General features: G+C 39.5%; 1 non-coding gene across 1 annotated transcript; it reads right to left on the bottom strand.

Moving 5' to 3' along the window:
• Positions 1-4,121: 4,121 nt before the first annotated feature.
• On the bottom strand, positions 4,122-4,194 carry TRNAR-CCU (transfer RNA arginine (anticodon CCU)). Its single transcript has one exon. It is a non-coding gene; the product is annotated as a tRNA-Arg (tRNA).
• Positions 4,195-17,340: the final 13,146 nt, after the last annotated feature.

Below are 17,340 nucleotides of genomic sequence, written 5' to 3'. Positions count from 1 at the left end.
ATTTTCCAAATGATGGAAATTGAGGCTGTTGAGTCATTGTTGCTGTATAAATCTTCTAAAAAGAGTAGCATGAAAAGACTTGGTTTTTTCCTGAATGAACTGCATTGATCTAAATTATGTATAGCAAGTATGTTTCATCTTACATGCCGAGTCCTATAGATCAAAAGTACATACTTAAGAATTGAGTTTTGGATACAGAAACCACATCTGGGCTTAGCAGGAAAGAGGACCCGAAATGATTAGCAAAGTCTGTCATAGACGAGGGAATTTGTTATCCCTGCTCTAAACAGTCTCATTCACCTGCATTTTACATGCTTTTCTCTTTCTTTGGGCCTCCTAGAGCTATTGCAAGAGACAAGAAAAAGGAAACCATTTTTTAGATCTTTAAAAATTGCTATTATTAAAGAACCAATGTTAACTCATCAGGATTGTTTTTCTTTTAATGATTTTAGAGAAGAAATAAAATCAGCAAACAGCAAAGGCAATTTCCATAACAGAAAGTTGAAAGTTCTAAAGGAATTTGCATATCCAGTGGTGGGAAGTGTCAGGTCTTTTTTGGACTCAAATCCCTTATGTCACACCAGGGCAAGAAGGGTAATGTTTATAACATCTGAATCTCTGAACTGGTGAATAAAATATATCAGTGTTACTTAGCTGAGACGCGAATACATATTCATAACAATGGCACATGCATAGCTAATTGAATGACTTTTGTTAATATTAAACTAGATATTCATGGACATGTGCCTTTTTCTATAATGAAAATACTGCCTTGGGCAACTTTTGTTTTTCTTGTCTAGAACAATTTATGTGCTTTCAGTGAAATGAATATAAGCTCCTATTCTCATGACAAAAGAATTCACCATTAATTTGAGAAAAGAATTTCTTTATTCCCTTTGTGGTATACTTTATTGAAAAGTCAAAACCTAAACCTATCTTGCAATTTTTGTTCATGCATTATGTTTAATTTCAGCAACACATTCAATGTCTATAAATAGAGATTTCTTGGATTATTAGGACCAGATGTATTGTTATCAAGTCCATAAGGGATTTTCTTTTGATTAATTTAAAAAGTAATAAAAACAAAGGGAAACAAAATAAAATTCCCATGTGGCTGTTTGTGTGATGTGTGAACCTAACATTTTCCCTACTTCCTCAGTCTTGTTTCCCCATCTTTTTTCTTTCTCCCCTTTATTTCCTTAGGTGCACGGCAATGGATATTTGTCATTCATTGGCTGCTTAGCATTTATTCTCTCTTGGTAACAGGACCCTGTCTTCCTTTTGGAAAATGAGCTCCTCTTTATTGGGCTAGTCCTATTTCTGCCTCCCATTGAATCCACTCTGTCCCTGGCACTGGCGCCATCAAGGGGGCTGGCAACGACCTTAGTTTGACCAAGTAGATCTTTAGATGTTAAACAAGGTAGCCAGGGCCAGCATGAGCTCTTGGGGGTCTTCCATCTAGCTGTCATGGTGGCAGTGTTTTGACCAGCCTGTTTCTGCTACTGACATGACTGCTCTGTTTTCTGCTTCTAAGACCTCCAAGCTTCCTTGGTTTCTGCTCATTGACCAGCCCTTTCTTCTATCTCCAGCCAACTTGATGAGCTCCCCAATATCCTCCCAACAAATTCCCTTTATCATAAAGTAGCCAATCTAAGAAACACTGACACATACTCATCCATTCCCTACTGTATTCTCTTTCTACTGAGTGATGGCATTCATAGCTCAGCATCAAGGTTATACAGTAGCCCCCCGTTGGATCCCAGTTTGCCAGTGTATTGATTCATTCCTTAATATTTGCCTGACATGGCCTGATGAAAAACTTCCGTGACTTGACTAATGCACTGAACATGGGGGTGTATAAAATTCACAGTATGGCCCAAGTGTTCCTCCAATTCAGTCACTCTGTAGTGATGCCAATTGAATTGAATTGAACTTGAAGCAGTTGAAGGAACTAGATATATCACATCAGAGCCTCAGTGTCACTCCTTTGTTGTTTTCAGGGCTTGGAAAACCAAGAGATAATCTATAAAGGCCTGAAAATATACACAGGGCTTGGTTGCTATATAACCTGCTACTTACGGCTTGCTCACAGGACTCATTCTAGGACAGTGATTTCCAAACTTGGCTGGTGATCAAAATTACCTAAGATCTTCTGTAAAATCTCAAGTTGAAAATCCCAACCCAATTCAGGATGTTCTGAGCCACTAGGTCGGGGGTGGAATCAGTATTAGCAAATGTGTGCAATCTAAAGAGAGGAGGACTGCAGTCGGGGACCCAAAATGAGATGATTTCAGTAATCCAGAGAATTTTGAAGTTCCAAATTAAGGCAATAATAATAAGAAATGAATAAAAATGAATGGATTTGAAGTATATTCAAGGGGTAAGATAAGACAGCCATGCTTATGATTAATTTAATGGGGTTAAAATAAATAGGGTCAAGCATGAATTTTTTAGCTTATATAACTGGATAAATAGAGTCTCACTGTTAAGACAAAAAATACTAGAGGAAGAGAAAGTTTAGAAAGAGGTATGTTTAGACTTAATGAAAATTTTCTTGTGATGTCCAGGAAAAATGTTCAGCATGGAAGCATGGTCTGAAGCTCAGGTTAGAGATAACATCTAGAGATACAAATCTGAACACGAACTGCATACAGGTGATGGTTCTAATCTTAGGAAGGATAAGATCATTCAAAGAAGGTTTGGAAGAGGAAGGGTGTTGAGTCAGAATTAACCTACCAGGAACACTAACATTTAAGGAGCATTAGGAGAAGAAACCTGGGAAGAGATCTGAGATGAAATGTCCAGAAGAGGTGAGAAAAGAAGTAAGAATGGGCAAAGAAGAGAGGGCTATGAAAGAGGAAGCAGTCAACAGTGTCAGCCACCATGAAGGTCCATGAATATAAAGACTGATAAATACAGGTTGAATTTTCAGACGAGCTCAGTATATTTTTGACTGAGATTGTCCAAGTTTGGGAATAAACTTCAGGTAGAAGTGTGTTGAAGAATCACAGAGAAGGGGACTAAACATGTAGGCAAGTCTTTCAAGAATCATCAGGTACTGTATTCCGCTTAAATCTTCCATCCCATGTATAGGCTGATCCTGGGTTCACAAAATGCCAAACATCTAAATTCAAAGTTATTATTCAGTCAGATTCAACTCTATGGCAGAGATATTTAGCTATTCACCAAAAATTCATGCTCCCCATTTCATGGTATAGCATTGTTCTTGGTTGACAGCTGTGGAGCTTCAGGCATTTCCAGCAGCCTTTGTATTTAAGTGCGGCCATAAGACTAGATCTCACCAATGTGATGAGAGTAGAAGTGATAGTTGTCACTTCCTGTCTGAGGCTTTTAAGAGGCAGGATTCTCCACTCTTTCTTTTCTTTTCTGTCAGTTGTATGCCAAGGACTCCAAACTCCAAGGTCATGGCAGAGCACAGATGGAAAGAGCCTGTGTATCCAGATCATTCAAGACGAAAGCCACCAACCAACCAGCAACATCTGCATTGGGTTATTATGTGTTAAGTTACTGAAATGTTGTTGTACATTTGTTTAACAGCTTTAAAACAAACCATATCTGAGTATGATATGGGCCAAACTTATAGATAATTGACTCTCTCTCTATATATATATATACATATACACACACACATATAAGTAAAGCTTATACCATTTATATTTATTGATATGAAATATCTATCTACCTATTTATAGAGAGAGGCATCATAGAAATATAGACTGTAACATTTGTTTGATACAAATCTGAGACACTGTGGTCCATCTTCCAATTCATTGTTTAAACTTTACTAATTTAAACTTTAATGATACTATTCAAAAGTAACAAGTGGTGTTAAGAACTAAATTAACTAATTAACTAATTCAATTCAGAAAAGAAATTAAGATCGTCTGGTAAATAAAATTCTACTCTTTCCACTAGATGATTAAATCTTAATGATCCACCAATTATTATTTTCCTTATGGGTTACATTAAGATATCTTCAATTCATTATTTCTGCTCAGATAACTGTTTGATAGTATGTCTATGTACCAAAATAATAGAAATGAAGGTGCAATGTTCTTTTTTCTTTTTTTGGCTGCACCGTGTGGCTTGCGGGATCTTAGTTCCCTGACCAGGGATCGAACCCATGCCCCCTGCATTAGGAGAACAGAGTCTTAACCACTGGACCACCAGGGAAGTCCCACAGCATTCTTTTTTCCTAAATGCCATATTAAAAGTAATGCAAGTTTATGCTCTGGAGCCAGGGCACCCACGTTAAGGCTCTCCTCCATAAGAGTGTGTGGTTGAGGGGCGTGTGGAGCTAAAGTCCTCTCCTGCTCCACTTACAAACTATGGACCCAGGCAAAGACTTCATCCATGCAGGAGAAGGGAACATCTTTTTCTAACTTGTACAAAAGCAACATGTGGGCTAGTGATGACCCTTGATAGGGACACTTTCTATCCCCCTTAAACTTGTAACTCATTTTGTACAAATACATTGAAAGCTACATTTTCATTTTTAATGGCTTCATAAGTTTGATTAATGTACATATCAAATTACTTTAAAATATTTGCTCTTACAGGTAATACTGCATTGATACTGCATCCTTGTACATACGTGTGAGGATTGCTATAGGAGAAATTCATCAAACTGGAATTGCTGCATCATAGAGTCAATGTATTTGTACATCAAGTTACACTCTATAAATGTTGGGCTAATTTACAGTCCTTCCAGCAATACATGAAAGTACCTGTTAAGTCTCACTTCCAACAACTAATGTGCTATCTGACTTTTGATCTTTGCTAATTTGATGGGTGAACAGCCCCCTCTAGAGTAGTTTTATTTTGAATTACACTTTTTATGAGGGTAGGCTCATTTCATATGTTTGAAAACCAATTTGTGTCTTTTTCAGTGAACCATCTTTTTATTTGTATGATAAGCCTTTATACATTCTTTCATTTTCAACCTTTGTCAATGTGCTTTAAGTGTGTGCTTATTATATATATCATATGTTTGGATTTTATATTTTGATACAATTTGAGAGTTTTTATCTTTTTTTTTTTAAGATTCATTTATTATTTATTTATTTATTTTATTTATTTTTTGGTTGCATCCGGTCTTAGTTGCGGCACGCAGGATCTTCATTAAGGCAAGCAGGATCTTTTGCTGTGGCGCAGACTCTTCATTGTGGCGCGTAGACTTCTCTCTAGTTGTGACGTACGGCTTTCTCTTCTCTAGTTGTGGCACATGGGCTCCAGAGCATGTGGGCTCTGTAGTTTGTGGCATGTGGGCTCTCTAGTTGTGGCGTGTGGGCTCAGTAGTTGTGGCTTGCAGGCTTAGCTGGCCCATGACATGTGGGATCTTAGTTCCCTGACCAGGGATCGAGCCTGCATCCCCTTCAATGTAAGGTGGATTCTTTACCACTGGACCACCAGGGAAGTCCCGAGAGTCTTTATCTTTTAATAGGAATGCTTATACCATTTATATTTTTTGATAAGAAATACCTTTCAGTTCTGTTACCTTTCTGCTATTCTTCTTATTTTTATGTGTTTTCCAATCTTTCATTGTATTATTTAATTTTTCTTTGCTCTTGTTAAATACAAGTTTCCTTCTGCATATTTGCATTCTATTTTTAATCTAGTGACATAATTTACAACTAAAATTTATAAAATATAACACATCTTCTGTTTCTTTAGACAGCATCTACTGTCTCCCTACTTTAAGTAATGGTAAAACTAGCATATTTGTATTTCTTCCCATCTCCCATCCTCCCTCCATTTAATCATATTATTGTTATTAGCTTTTCTAGAACTTTCTTGTGTTTCTGTAAATATGTTTAAACATATACTACTTAATTTATCAGATTTAGATTTTTTGACACCCACCTTTCCCCTTCCCCCACTATAAAAGGTGACAATATCAAGTTATATACACTGCCTCCCTCCTTCTCATCCCTTTCCTTCATTATATTGTTTTTATTGGAGTGATTTCAGAGAGAAGAGAGAAAAGATACCTTTACTGTCTTATTTTATAATTGGAAGTCACTATTCATTTTTGTCTATTCCATAGTACCAGGTACTTTACTCTGCATGTAGTAGTTACTCAATACATCTAAAAGATTGAACTTGACTTGTCCATGGTTAAACTGGCCTGGAAGAATAACTTAATCCATTTGAACATATATACTCAATTATAGGCAACAACTAGAGTCCTTCACGTACAAGGCAGAGCATTTAACTGAGCTTATCATGTGGCCAAGGGCAGACCAGTGCTCATACTCTCTGCAGGCAGACAGATCCCAAATATGACCCCTCACAGGGGCTGATCCATGCCGTCCCAGTTCCTCCTCCAAAGTCATCAGTCACATTATGGTGGGGGAAATGAGGCAGTGTGCGAGAGGCCAAACGTTTTTTGCTAGAGAATCTCTCTGCATATGGAAGGAAACATCCAGAGAAGCGAATGTGTCATGTACACATCCCTTACCCTTCCCCTATCTTAGTATCTCACCTGCTTCCTATGGTTCCTGGATAAGCCAGGCAGCAGCTAATAATTAATCACAATAAATAATTCTAGAAGGAAGGTAACTATATGAGGACACAGTATCCCATAATTACCTATATTTTGGTCTTTGAGATTGTGACAGGCAGAACAGTAACCCCCAAAGATTTCCACACTGTGCCTTAATCCCTAGAACCTTGGACTATGTTACAGCAAAAGGGTCTTTGCAGATGTGATTAAGGTTACAGACCTTAAAACAGGAGATTATCCTGGATTATCGGGTGGGCTCAATCTAATCACTTGAGCTTTTAAAAGAGGAAGGCAGAACAGTCAGTGAGAGAGATGTGGCAGAAAAAGAGGATACAGAAGAAAAGCAGTAGTGCAATAAAAGTTCAGTGAATTGTTGCTGGCTCTGAGATGCAGGAATCAACATGCAAAAATTGCAGAGAGGCAACTAGGAGCTAAGGGCAGCCACTAGCAGATAGCCGCAAGGAGATAACGCATCAGTTCTACAACCACATGGAACTGAGTTCTGCCAACAACCAGAATGAGATTGGAAGTGAATTCTTAGAGCCTCCAGAAAGGAACACAGCCCTGCCCGCACCTTCATTTCTGCCCTGTGATACCCTAAGCAGAGTATCAGCCTGCTGTCCCTGGACTTCTGATCTAGTAAACTGTGAGATAATAAATTTAAGCTGTTTAAGTAGCTTAGGTTTGTGGTAATGTGTTATGGCAATGATAGAAAACTCCTACAGGGATAATTCAGGCAAAATCAAAATCCACTTTGGAATCTGGTGGTCCACAATAGCTGTTCTCAAGATCGATGTAGCTCAGCCTATGATATGTAGACACTGGATGGACAGGTAACTGCATAAATCAGCATGTAAGCATAAATAGACTTGAAGATCAGGAGCTTAAAGCAGGGGTCCCCAACACCTGGGCCGTGGACCGGCACCGATCCGGGCCTATTAGGAACCGGGCCACATAGCAGGAGGTGAGTGGCGGGCAAGCCAGCGAAGCTTCATCTGCCGCTCCCCATTGCTCCCCATCGCTCACATTACCGCCTGAACCATCCCCCCGACCCACATCCGTGGAAAAACTGTCTTCCACGAAACCGGTCCCTGGTGCCAAAAAGGTTGGGGACCGCTGCTTTAAAGTATCTCTGTACTCTTAGGAAGCAACATAAATAAAGGCAGTTGGTAATTTCCTCCATTCATTTGATAGACTCAAACATCTTAATGAGTTGCAGGCTTGGTTTTCCTCATTTACATGCAAAATGTAAATTCATAATATAACTTTTGACAGCTCCCTCCGTCCCAATCATACCAACTGAGTCATGAAGGTAAGCTCTGTGAGTCAAAAGAAAGTAAGGTCTAGGAGCTGACCACATCATCTGTCTTCACTTGATATCCTGCATTTCCCCAATAGCATTGTTATCAGTGAAAGTGTACATTTCTATCTGTAGGGTGAGTTGATTTGGTCTTGGAGAATAAACTAAACCTGTAGATACCTTGTTCAGATGGCTAAATGATAGTGGCAATCTAAAAGTAAATCAAAAGGAAAAAACTTGCCTACCAGCCTAATCCCTCATGTTAGTATTATTATTAATTATATTGTTGCATATCAAATTATCCAGATTCTTTGCTTTGGAGATACTTATTTCATTTCCATCTCCGCAATACTCTTGAATGGAGATTATAGATGAGCATGGAAGCACAGAGAGGTTAAGTGAATTAACCAAGCAAACACAGCAAGTTCCTGGCAAAACTGGGGCTAGTACATAAGTTTTCTTAATCCTACCTATGGTTCTCTTCACTCTGACTTTTTTTTTTTCAGAATAAGTAAATCCTCTCTGTCTTTTAAAGGCCCAGTCAGATGGATGGCCCTAAAACTCATCCACTGCCTTTCATTATTATCCAGTGTTTTACCAGCCCACACTATAATGATTTCTCTTTTTCTCACAGTATAACAAACAAATAAAATTTTGAGACAAACATTTTTGTTAATTAACGGAATTTTTTCCCTAAACTTATAATTGTTATTATCGCTTCCTTGAACGATGATGATTTACCAATTAACATATGGGGAATTAGGCCTCATTGTTAGTTTCCTTCCTGCATGTTATGTAGCACTCAATAACTCAATGACTCTTACTTTGTTTTCTCTTTTGGTGATGGGATGCCATCTTTGTTCTGGGCTCCCATGCAGAAAAGAATCAATCCCTTTAAATGAGAAGATAGAAGTGTAAAGAGGAATTCCATAAACATGAAACAAAAGAGGTTTAGTGATTTTTGTACCGGGTAAAATCTGTTCTCAGAGGATCTCTTTGAAGGGATAAAAAAGAAGGAGATTTTCCCTGTAAACCTTCTAGAAAATTTGACTTTTGTACTATATGCAAACTATTACCCATTCTGCAAGTAAATTAAAGTTGAATCTTGAAAAGAAAAAGCGAATAAAAATAAAAGAACTTATGCAAACAAACACACAGAAAACAAGTAAATGAACAAAAAGAGGAATATAGCCGTAGCAGACAGTGGTCTGCCCAGATTCCCAGGATCCATTTTTACCTTGTCTGTGCTCTCCCCCACCATGCCCACTTTCTCCGCGCTCGCCCTTCGAGGGACCAGTGCCTGCAGCTCTACCCTCAAGAGCCCTTGGGCTACTGGAGCCATTTTGTTCTCACTGTACAGAGAATTGGAAGTATCTAGAGGTTTACATTCTGGCTGATGGACGTTGTCCAAAGACTGATGGATGCAGAAGTACCAAAGTCTAGCTCCTTTGCTTCAGACTGGGATAGTTGTGAGGTGTCACTTAAGATTCCAGAGTTCCCCTCAGAGATCTACCTTCTGAGAGACTTCTGCCTGAGACCACACCAGTGCTGGCCTTTTTCCCTTTTCCCAACCTGTTCCCCACTCTTTTACCAGTCTTCCTGGAAGCATCTTTGGAAACTATTTGTAAATGAATGCTCATCTCAGGAACTGCATCTGCAGAACTCCCCTAAGATAGTTGGTACCATCAGTGGTGTTAGGAAGCCGACTCCAGGGACCAGATTCCGGAGTTAGCTATTCAGTGGCCATCTGAAAACAAAGCCCCCTTTATTGGTGTTGGGTAGGGGAGTGACTATTGCTGGCATTAGCACACATTTACTAAGACTTTCACCTGTGTTAAGTTGAGCTGGCACACAGATGGGAATGATGCTCTCATTCATACGACATTGCATGCCTTTGAAAGATATGGGCGAAGCAGTGATTACAAAAACTGTGAAGTGGTTAGCTGTTTCTGAGTGCTATTAATGCATCAAACTGAGAAAAATGCAAGCTTAGGTCAGTCAATTACCAACTTAAGGCACAGTAGGAAAGCCAGCAGGCCTTTAAGAGTGTGAAAAGGGACCCTCCCCTTGTGGCAGGGGAAAGACTGTGCTGTAGACCAGACTTGATTGTAAGAGTAATAGAACCTCACAGAAGACTGAACTTAACAATCACAGTGAATTCCCTGTACAAAATCAGGGCTCCAGTAAGGAAGGAAGGGGACCGTGAGACTCAAGACAGATAATCTGAACAGATGTGCTATAGAACAGTGAATCCCTAGAGTCTACCGAACCCTCTGGACCTGCAAGATTGCCAAACTCCCTTTTTCTAAAGGAAAGCAGTCCCCTTCATGTCTGGAGACTTTTCAGAAGCCTCAACTAAGGCAGACGCACTGAAAGGCAATACTTGCACTCCTCATGATCTGTCCCCACCCTTCTCCCTGACCTCTAGATAGAAAACTAGGGTCAGCATGACTTAACTGGGGAAATTTTGGCTTGATTAAAGGAGGAAGAAACTATTTGTGAAAAGATCTATAGGACTTGGGTAATACGTTCTCTCTGGTCCCGGGAGAGCAGGCCTGGAATTAAATACTGAGGATACCAAATCAGGGTGGTTGATAAGGGGGATTTTATTAATATAGGGCCACTGTCCTGTGACTCAGTATTTAACACTCTGGCAAGAGCCCCTGGAGCCGGTCCTAATAAGTCACCGGAATAGCTCTTGGAAGCTTGGAACAAATAATGACCTGGCAGATTGTTGAGAAAAGGATCAAAAGATTTAGAGGTATAAGCATGATTCAGTTCCTCATGAAGGCCCAGCGAAAAGATCCTTCACTAGAGCAATGAAGAAAGCACTCGGCTGTAGGGCATAGTGTCATTGTTACATTCAAGAGTGGTTGAGAGGAATCTAGGACGGGTGGCAGAAGTGGGAGATGGTAAAATGTCATCCCTTCAGGACCAGTTGCAGCAGGAGAGACTGCATCTTGTTCAACGACTCTCACATTTACAATTTTCCCCAGAAATTTTGAGCAACCTTCAAGAAGTTTTAATAGAATGGAGTGAACTCGACATGAGATGTGAGAGGGTTTGAGCAAGGGCAAGGGGTGGGCTGTAGCGGAAAATATTGATGCTTTTGCCTGGTCCTCTCAGATTTCTTGTGATATTTTCTGTGCACAACCTACGCTGCCTCTGCACTGACTTCTGTGTGTTTTAAAGTCTGGAACTTGAGACTCTTCTTTGGAGGACTGCCCTCAGGCTACCAGAGCTGCTTTACTGTACACCCAGGAGTCAAAACGTGCAAGCTTGGGGTTTACCTTTCCCCTGGGTTGGCTCTTGACAAATGACCATCAGACACTAGAATGTGAAAGTCCAGCTCCCTTGCCTCTGTTTGGGACAATTCTGAGGTTTCTTTATTCTCTAGATTTCTCCTGAGGGGCCAGGCTGAAGCCCAAGCTTTGTAGCACTTTGCCTGAGAGCACACTCTGCCTGGCTTCCATCCTTTCCCTGTCCTGGTTCTCGAGTCCTTACTGGTCTCCCCAGGAAGCACTTCCTGAATAAATCACTTACAGAGGATCTTCATATCAGGGTTTGTTTCTGGAGAACCCAATCTAGGACCTCAAATTTTAGTCTCATATATTCCTTTTTTTTTCATATATTTAAAAAAAAATTTTTTTAAATAATTTTGTAATTTTATTTTTTTTCATTGAAGTATAGCTGATTTATAATGTTAATTTCTGCTATACAGCAAAGTGATTCAGATATATATATCTATATATATATAGATATATATATTCTTTTTTTATATTCTTTTCCATTATGGTTTATCACAGGATATTGAATATAGTTCCCTGTGCTGTACAGTAGGACCTTGTTGTTTATCCATCCTATATATAATCGCTTACATCTGCTAATCCCAGCCTCCCACTCCATCCCTCGTCCAAACCCCTCCCTCCTGGCAACCACCAGTCTGTCCTCTATGTCCATGATTCTGTTTCTGTTTCATAGATAGGTCCATTTATGTCATATTTTAGAGTCCACAAATTCTCATATATTCTCAATGGAAGTAAATATCAGGAAGTCTTTTTGGACAGTAGTTTGGCAGTATTGCCAAAGACAGTCAACAGATTTTAAAGATGTGTATAACTTTTGAACTATCCACCCCATATAAATATTTATGGCAGTTAAGTTTAATGCAGTGTGGTTTATAACAGCAGTGAAACAGAATGAAAACAATCTAAATATACCCTAATGGGTGATTTAGTAAACCATGATACATTCACATCATGGAATATTACTGACTGAAAGTCAAATTCTTTAAGAAACAAGAAACAGATGAAACACAAAATTTATTCCCATTTGTTCAGGATGGTCTTCACCATCCAACTTGCCCACCTCATATCTTCTATTATGTGGAAACTCGTTCATTCATAAACCTTATGGTGTATTAGGAGGCACTTCTAAATCATCTGGTAGTTAAATGGGAACAAAACTGCACTTGCAATGCCAAAATCTTGATTCATATCCCAGTTATTCTATTACTACCTATATGAAGCCATAAGCAAATCACTTTACTTTCACAGCTATGAGAAAAATTTGTGTTTCTTCCATTATGTGGGCAATAAACAACTGGGCTTAACCCACAAAAGGGTGGGCTGTCTTCATTGCAGCAGGAGTCGGTAACCAAGATGTGTAGAAAATATTAGCCCCAACTAAGTGGTAACATGATCCACTGGTGTAATCAGATAATCTAGGGTGAGGCATAGCAGCAGGGCTATAAACGTTAAATATTCTATTCTGGAATGTCTAAGTACATTTGAAAGTGTGGGTATAGGAGAGATTGTCTGTTGTCTTTTAATATGCATTCTTTCCTTAATAGTAATAGAACCTCTGATTTGGACAAAAGAAAAAATAAAGACTACATTTCTTAGCTTCCTTTGTAGTTAAGGTAGCTATGTGATTTAAGATCTTCCAATAGGATGCAAGCAAATAGAATGTGTAAATCCTGGGTGATGCCTTAAAGGGAAGGGAGGTTCCCTCTCCTTTTCTCATCTTGTGGTTGGAATGTGGACATAGTGGTAAGCTATCTTGAACTATGTAAAGGAAGATAATTCCCTAGAAATATTTTTATTTGTTAGTGTTCAAAAAATACTGGTTGTTACAATGCACAGATTCTGGCACCTAGCAGGTACTTCAATAAATATTAGTTTATTTTTGTCTAGTCTTCTTGGGCTGCCATAACAGACCATAACAAGCTGCTGACTTAACCAACAGAAATTTATTTTCTCACAGTTCTGGGAGCCAGAAGTCTCAGTCAGTTTGGTTCCTGGTGAGAGCGCTCTTCCCAGCTTATAGACAGCCACCTTCTCCCTGTGTCCTCACGTGGCCTTTCCTCTGGGCACAGAGAGAAGGAGAGCACTGTGTCTCTTCCTCTTTTTATCAGTACCCCAGTTTTATTGAATTAGAACCTGACCTTTATAACTTCACTTAACTTAAATCACCTTCTTACAGACCCTGACTCAAAATACAGTCACATTGGGCATTAGGACTTCAACACATGAACTGTGGAAGGACACAACTCATTCTATAACAACTTTGCTCATCCATCACTCAGTCTTCATACATATTTACTGAAGAAGAGACATATTAGTAAATGGAAAGATTCCTGGTAATACAGAGCACATGAATTTCCTAAACCCTGATATACAATACTTGTTGAGTCATTTGTGTTGGATGTTCTAAATGTCACACCCTGGTTATATAAACATTAAATATTTTATGCCTCTCATATACGTCTAAATACTCGGCATTGGTACATTGTGAGGGATCTGACTTTAAATAGATTAAATTGACAATTCGTCTACAGAGCAGCAAAGTTAGAATACTACTCTTTTTGTTTCTGTGCTAATAAAAAATGTTCAAGTTGGCTGAAAGTCATGGTTGAAAGCTTTTGTCTTTTTTTCTGAGTGTGTAGCTTTGGCTCAACTCTAATCTCTGCAAATGCAGGGATGATATTTTCTAGTTCATCACTGACATATAATAGGTGCTCAACAGTATTCATGAATAAGTTAATCTTGATTTTCCTTCTTTGCCTTGACTACAAGCTCTTACATGGGTCAGGTTCTGTCTTATGCTTTTTTTGATACTGATCTTCTCTGCCTCACTCAATGCGTAGCATGCTGGTATCCATTCTGAAAACCCTTTTTGAGGCTGAATATAAATGACAAACAATCTAATGGGAACGTTTTAAGAACATTTCAATTGGTAAGATTTCTTGTCTTCAGTTCAAGGAGGCATTTTAAAAAAGCATGTAGATTTTACAGAATTTATTGTATGTCTTGGCCATAAGAACATTGAGCCATGACTCTTTCTGGGTTGTTTTTCAATAAGCAAATTACAAAAAATAACCAATACGTTGATGTTATTTACAAGGAATTTCTTTTGCGAGGAGATGATTTGTCTCTTAATGGAATATTTGTTTAATCCTTCATAATATTTCTGTAACTGTTACAAACTATTTTTAGTAGAAAAGCCCTGAAATATCTATAGTTCCGATAATAGGAACTCAGAAGTAGAGACGCAAGCACAGATTCCTCCACAAGAATGAGCACTCACTTTTCAGGGACCTTTGCAGCAAACACTAAAAAGGGGGGGATGCCAAAAGCAGTGGGAGGGAAGGGCACAAGAGGAAGAAATGGGCCGTGGTAGACAGGAGAAGGTGGTGACAAGACTGGCTTCCCTAAAACAGAGAAAAATATTTCCATAGTTTCCTCAACAATGAGGAAGAAACTTTCCCAACTAATATATGAAGAATTAGAAACCCACGAGAATTACACTCGTCATGTGATGATAGGAACTCCAGTTCTATCTTTCTGTTGCATTCAAGTCTCTTCCTTAAAGTCTCACACACACACACACACACACACACACACTTCCTGGACCCCACAGGTCCATCTGGTCCCATCTCCCATCTTTCTCCGTCCCTTGGCAGTTACCTGTACTCTCTGTCTGATACCACAAGTTGGCACACACTTGCCCTTTAATTTCAGCTCAGTTGTCACAGGGGAGTCTTTGACCTCCCATTAGTCAAATCCCCCTACTATGTGCTCCCATAGCCTCATGTACCTCTTCTTTTTCAAACTGAAACACAATTGTAATTTCATATATTTGGGTATGACAATTTGATGAACATCTGTAACTCTACTAGACTGTGAGCTTCATTAAGGAAAGAATAGTATCTGTTTATTATTATTATTACTCTTTTATTATTATTTTTACTATGGACTGAATGTTTGTGTCCCCCAAAATTTGTATGTCAAAGCCCTAATCCCCAATGTGATGGTATTTGGAAGTGGTGCCTTTGGGAGAGAATTGGATTTAGATGAGTTCATGAGGGTGGAGCCAACGTGATGGGATTAGTGCCTTTATAAGAAGAGGAGGAGACCAGAACCCTCTCTCTGTCTATCATGTGGGGATGCAACAAGAAGGCAGCTGTCTGCAAGCCAGAAAGAGAGCACTCAGCAAGATCCACATCTGTCCACACCTTAATCTTCTCAATCTCCAGAACTGTGAAAAAGAAATGTCTGTTGTTTAAGCCACTCAGTCTACGATATTTTGTTATAACAGCCCAGGTTGACTAAACCAATTACTATTATTATTACTATTACTATTATTATTATTATTTCCTAGCCCCTAGCACTTAATGGGAGAAAAACATGACATTAGGGGCAAGGAACTGTGAAAATTTTAGATAGTTAGACGTTAGACCTGAACGTCTCCTGTATGTCACATGAATGCTATTATTCCAAATAATTAGGCTTTTCAGTGCCTTGACATTCTCTGGCACTTTTTGAGGTGGGCACCCAGCATGACACTAGCTTTCTCTTATTATACACCTATAGCTCTTTGATTTGCCATATGCCCGAGCTGCTGTGAGCACTTCTCTCCATGCTGAGTGTTGCCTGAGACAGCCTATTTCTCACGATGACCAGGTCAATTGTGGTCACTGCAAATGGACTTGAGTCTTACCAGCATTCCTCCACACAAGCTGCTCTGGATGACGACACTTCTTCCGTTTCTGGATGAGAGGTCGTTGTCAATCTACTTAAGAGTGAACCTGGGCATTATTTTGTATTGTGAATCTCTTTTCTAGAGCTCGCTTAGCTGAACTGATTACATAATTCTGGGTCTCTTACGAGTAAGCTGTCAACCAGGCCAGACTGTCTGCTGGGGAATTTGAGAAAAATGTTAACTGGGGCTGAGTCTGAGCTTGCCAAGTTCACTAAATGTACCCTGACATTTAGTGGAGACATTCGGTGCCCTTATACAGTCTCCCAGTGCCCCTGCTTTAGTGAGTATGATGATGAATTCCTTCCTTGCAGGGTAGAGTTCACTGAACCAAAGTACATGCTCACAGCCTACATCTGGCCAGGGGACAGATTTCCCCCGGACACATTTCTAGAACCTGGGGGGTCGGTCTCATGGGACCTGAGACCTTCCTGGAGGTCGGCTGTCTGAACTGACTATTCACCACAACATCTTTGGATGTTATCAATCCTCCTTTCAGAAAAATGCAGGGGTGTTTCTGAGTTTGCCATTAGGTGCTATGCAGCTCTGGCCTCCACTGTGGCTCAGTGCATATATAACCTCTGGTGAGAACAATTTAAATGCACCATTAATCCCTGGATGGTCACGAGTAGCTGTACCCTCTGGGGTTTCAGTGGAGAGCAACTGGCATCCACTTTCTCATGATTTAGCAATGAAGCCAATAAACTTTGGCTCTGCACCTTGCTTCTTCTACACAGTTTTATTCCTGATTCAATTTGTTAATTTTTTTTTCATGATAACTTTCTTCGCCTTCACCTACTTGAGTGACAGTGCTTGGGCTCAAAGATAATATTGTTGCCTCCTTTAGAAAGTGGACATGTAAAACAAAGGCCAGGGTCTTATATTCATCTATAGTCCTAATACCTAGTACAGCCCTTGGGAAATTGTAGGTGATCTGTACCTATGCAGAATTGAACCAAATTCTTTTATGTCTTCTAAAATTAAGGCTCTGTATTTCCCAACTGTATTATTTTGATTCCTTTAACTAATCCAACGCTCTTCATTTTACAAATGAGGAAACTGCTACCCAGACACAGTGAAATGACTTGTCTGAGGTTACACAGCTGGCTGGTGACAGAGCTACGCACTGAATACAGATTTCGGAAATCCAAAGTTAATATGTGTAAAGTACCTAGAGGAGAACCTGACACATGGGACACATTGTGGGCTTGATGGTGGCCCCAAAATACAGGTCCACATCCACACATCCCTAAAACCTGTAAATGTTACCTTTTGGACAAAGGGTCTTTGCAGATATAATTAAGTTCAGGACCTTGAGATGAGATCATCTCAGACTACCTGTGTGGTGACTAAATCCAATGACAGCTGTCCTTCTGCTAAGAGATAGAAGAGGAGAAGATATGGATAACAAGGAGGATATTAGAGGGATGCAGCCACAAGGATGCCAACAAACACCAGAAGCTGCAGGAACCAA

Source organism: Eubalaena glacialis, chromosome 3 (assembly GCF_028564815.1).
Source record: "Eubalaena glacialis isolate mEubGla1 chromosome 3, mEubGla1.1.hap2.+ XY, whole genome shotgun sequence".
NCBI classification, from domain to species: Eukaryota; Metazoa; Chordata; class Mammalia; order Artiodactyla; family Balaenidae; genus Eubalaena; species Eubalaena glacialis.
The sequence above is the reverse complement of the archived record's forward strand: the minus strand, read 5'-3'. Positions and strand labels throughout refer to the sequence as shown.